The sequence below is a fragment of the Chlamydotis macqueenii genome, chromosome 2 (genome assembly GCF_036417535.1).
Source record: "Chlamydotis macqueenii isolate bChlMac1 chromosome 2, bChlMac1.mat, whole genome shotgun sequence".
NCBI classification, from domain to species: Eukaryota; Metazoa; Chordata; class Aves; order Otidiformes; family Otididae; genus Chlamydotis; species Chlamydotis macqueenii.
Window position 1 is genome coordinate 107521637 of NC_141557.1, and position 5075 is coordinate 107526711.

The following is a 5075-nucleotide window of genomic DNA, read 5'->3' on the forward strand; positions in this document are numbered from 1 at the left end:
GCTTGTCTCTTTTTTATTTATTTTTTAATTTTTGTTGGCTTCTTGGTATAGAATTCAGACTAATACAAAGCTTCCTCTTACGCATAAGATTTTGTTAAATTAGGGTAGCAAGATTATGCTCAGAAATACCAAAACCAGCAGCCAAATCCAAATGTGCTAAATCAGATTGTCAGAGTTTCATGTTGATTTGCGTTTTTTTTTTTTTTTTTTTTTTTTTTTCTTTTCCCCTCTGCTTAGGTGAATACAGTTGTCTTAATATAGTAATCTGCTTCTGGTTGTCTGCTGCATGCAAAGGATTTATTAGTTGGAAAATTCAGCTATTCAAAAATTAACAGACTCTCTCTCTCCCTATCCCAGAAGAAGAGAGGGAAACAGGGTTTAACGTGCTTGGGCATGGGGTGGTGGTGAAGTGAGGAAGGAGAATGAACCAAGCTTCTCTGCTGGAGAACAAATCATTTAAGGCTTAACACAGAGGGCAGGTTAAGGGACTAATTGGTGATTGATTCCATCTGTGTGTTGCAATGTAGTGGAAAGCAGTGGGATGACAAAGGAAAAAGTTGTCTCTGGAAGGTCAGACAAATCTTGCTTGCTTGCCTTATTTGAAGTAAATTGTTTATGGAAATTACTCTTGGGTTTTTTTGGTTGTTTTTTTTTTTTTTTTTGTTTTATTCATGATGAAGCTTTTGCCATCTCTGCTGCCTGGCTTTGCAGTGAAGAGGAACAAGGGCAACGGAGCAAATATAGCAATTTAGGGTATATGTACTGGGCATTTTTAGATGTCAAAAAAACCCTTCTGTATATGCCTGTTGGATTCATTGTGGAATGAATAATGAACATGACACCACCCTGAATAAAATTCTGTTCCTTTATTATTGGAGTCAAAGTTTAGAAAAATTTGTTGCAATAGTAAACTTGTTTTATAAACTTAAATCTCGCACACACAGTAAAGTAGCAACTGATTTCTGGGCATATGCTCTACTGCTGTACCTTACATGTATTCTGTATTAAAGCCTTGTTTGATCTATTTCCCCCTCGCCTGCTTAGCTGTTTGCAATAGGCAATTTGTAGCCAGCGCTGAGGACTAAATGTGCTTATGTCATAAAGGTTGAATTCTGCATTTCCTCCTTCCTTACTTTAAAAAAACCCCTGAAACTAATAACAAAGTGCAGACCACAAGCAGCCACCCAAAAAACCCCTAACCTAACTTCACAGTGGCACTACCAGACTGTAAAAGAATCATCTAATCTGCAGGAAACATTTTCTCTTGCTCCTTGTTTGTGCTGTCTACTCTTAAATTTCACTCTGGTTTAGTTGCAGTATGCAATTACTGAGCGTATGATAATATAAAGGAGGGGCAAATCCCTTTGCCCGTGTTTTAGAGCGTTAACTTGCTTTGTCTAGTCTTACCTCAGTAAGTCTTAATAGTTTGTGCCAAAAGTCACAGAACTTGACTATGTTGGGATTTTGAAATCAAAACAAAGATGGAGGGGGGAAGCTGTTTACCCAACCTACTTCTTTAAAGAGGACTGTTAGCTTCCTCCTACTCACAAATTTAAGACTTCAGGTGGTTTAATGTAAATCAAGAAAATCAAGTTTAGTCTGTGCTGTGGTTGCCAATAAGGCTGGATTAATTTTTGCTGCAAACACATAGAGCAGCACTGTTTCAACGAGTAGGGGCTTGTACAGCACCGAGGAGCCACCAAGTTCCCTGCTTTCCTAACGCTGGGAGGAGCAGGTCTAGACCCTCTTTCCCAGCCTGACTCCATTCCCAGGAGGTGACCACCTTTTCTGAAGGAGATACAAATGCAAGAGAAGAAATGGACAGCAGTAATCTTGGGATGCAGAGAAATCAAAAGCCTACAATGGCTTGGTTAAGGTAGTTTGCACAGGGACTGTCACGTCTTGCGAACCGAGGGTCTGCCCCGTTCCTTGCTGGCTTTGACCAGAGTTACTTTTCAAAGGAGCTGGCCCATCGGGTTATATTCCTATTTCTGTGCTGATGCCACACCTTCTTCCCATGGCACACCTCGCCCACTCCCTGGTTTTAAGTGGTGTCAGTAGTGTAGGTTGCTGTTTTTCCCCTCATCCCAATGCTGGCAGAGGTGTTTGTGTCTGCCTGGTACTGGGAGCTGGACTTCTCAGCCTTCTTAGGTCTGGCTTGTCCTGGCAGCCTGCGTCTATGTATTTCTCTGTGGCCTGGTACAAAGCAGTAAAAAGGAGAGAAAATGAAGGTGGGCTAAGCACAGAAAACAAAAAGTGCAAGAGACTAGGTTGAAAAAGTTGAGGGGGGTGAAATGAAAAAGACATAGGTAAGTAATGTGAAAAGAAGTGGAACAAAGCTAGGGTAGGACTCAGCAGGTAGATTTCAAAATAGAAGTTTTCAAGGAAAAGGCAGGAAATTATTTGAAAGGAAGTGCAAATGAAGGAATTGTTCACCAAACCTGTTACTAAACCAAGTTTCAGTTTTATGTAAAGAATGGAAGATGATTAGAGCTGCTTGACTAAGAGACACAGGACGCATTTTTGCTTCCTATGGCTTGCTTATGTGCAAATGGGTCCTCTAATGATGTTCCTACTACATGTTCCTGGGTTCATTTTGGTGAGTGTGTGTGTCCCCCCCCCCCAAGATCAGATGGAAGATGCATCTGTTGTGGTTTTTTTTGTTTGTTTGTTTGTTTTTTTTTCTGAAGAGGGCATTACTTTGCCTCTCCCACCTTTGCATTCTAGAAATTCACATCAAACAGTTGCAAGTAAACACATGAAAAAAAAAAAAAAAAGCTGAGTCAAAGCAAGATCAGAGGACATTGGTTAGGTCTGGATTCGAGTCAGTGTATGAAAAGCAATAAAGACCAGGCTGGTTCACCAAGTGACTAACTTGATTATTTAGCAACTCCAAGATTCCTGGCATTTTTAAAGTATTAACTTTTTTTTTTCCTCCTCACAGTAATACCAGAATTTATGGTTGGGACCTAGTTATGAATTCTGTATTACAATAATATGCAGTTCCACCAGCTGTAAGACGGTTGGTTCTACTTCATTCTGAAGAAGCTGTGCTCGTGCTTTAATTGAGAAGTCTGTGCCACAGCTGTATGATGGCAGGCACTGAGCCTGTAAGACATTCTGCTCCTTCTTGAATCTAATAGCCTACCATTTACAACGCATCAACTAAACTTCTAAGTAAGTTTAATGGCTTTATTCCCCATGGATTTTGCTTTGTATTGCACTAAATCTTAATTTCTCTTTAATGCAGATTGTATTTTAGCTTAGTCTCATGCCATGCTATATGGGTAGCCAGAACATACGGTAACATTTATTAAAAAAAAAAGCATATTTAAGGGTGTTGTATTGCTATTCACAAATCCTTTAGGCATCACTAGCCATTGCAATGACTGTGGCCCCTGTGAATTTGGTAACTCCATCATGACCCTTCAAAAGAAGACAATCAGCTAGGCCCTCCCAAACTCTGCCAATCCACCTGTGCCAAAGCCAGTTTGTTCCAACTGAGGGGCTCAACCCATCGAGTCACTTTGTAAGAAAAACTTGTACTTGATTAAAACTAGTTTAGTTCCTATGTAGGAACTACATTTCTTTTCAGACTACATTTCTGTGTACACTAAAATTGGGCAGACAGCTTCAGCTTGTGTGATTAACAGTTGCCTGATTCATATACTTTATAAAATACTGTCTCATTCCCCGAATCCCAAACTAAGAAAACATAACATCATCTTGTTAGGAGCAATGGATCTTTGGAAATCACAATATGTTTGTAAAGTGCCTTTTTAAGTATTGAGCAACACTTTTGCTTAGAAAGTGCTTCTGAAGGCAAGAAGAAAAAGAGCAAAGCATTCCTGAAACATTTAAAGTTTGGATTTCCAGAGGGTGTCTCCCTTGTTTGCTTGTTGTGTTGCCTAGAAACTGACCTAAATAAGAGACTCCATGTAGACAGAGTGTTCTCTGGTACAGGCTCTCTAATGGAGAAGGGCTGTTTAATTGATATGAACAGAAACATAAAGCATGCACAAAGAGCGAATGCCCAACAGTCACTGTCAAGGTGACAAGTCAGCTGGATAAGGCAGAGACCCTTCTGTTTCAGCTTTAGTGGAAACAGCTAAACTGCTGTGCATCTCTTATTCTGCCAGCTGTTTTGAATATTGCAGATAAACACTTTTACTCGTACTTTAGCCTTAATCTGTCCGGAGGTTTTAACCCATCTTGGTAACAAAAGATCTATAAATGTTGTGAACTTATAAACCTCGGTAGTGAGATGTATGGACCCACAGCCTATGTCCCCTCTCTCACCATGTTCTGTGGGGTACTGGCTAGGTGGAATGGAGATAGAAATAGCCCCAGAAACTGGTCATAGCCAGAAAGACAGGGGAGCAGCATGATACTGGAGTGCCACTTTAAAACTCAAGGGTCTTTAAAGAACACAACACAAATGGATAATTCCATATATATAATCTGTGATTATTCAGCAGCAAGTGACGAAGTCACACAGCATATATCCAGCCTCTGGCCTGCAGCTGACTGGACACTTACGTAGCATTGATCGCCCAAAAGACTTCCGCTTGAGAGGATACTAATCTTTTTTTTATTTTGTTTTTAGAGGACTGAAGTCAAATATCACTGTTAGTAGTTACTGTGCAGAATAGCTAAAAACTTTTTCTTTTTATTATGAATAAATTTTGTTCCTGGCAGTTTGGTGTTGTACATTCAGTACAGAATGAATACTTCAAACCCACAAGATTTTCTTACGAATGGATGAAAATAGCGCAGCTCTATTTTGTAGATTTTCATGTCTATTTTACGTCTTCTCTTGTACAACTGTAGGGATGACAAACTTGGTTTAGTAAAAAGAAGATCCCAAACTAGCAATCTCTGCATTCAGACTCTTAGGCCAAAGTCTTAACTGAATGCCTTATATTTGTGTCATGAATAGAAATAGCCTGATTTCCAGAAATGCCAAATGTCCTCAGTTCTCAGTGACCTCAACGGACTCTGAAGAGCACCTCTAACATCTGAGGCTCATGCTCCTTTTTCTTTCTTTTTTTTTTTTTTTTTTAAACCTAAATACA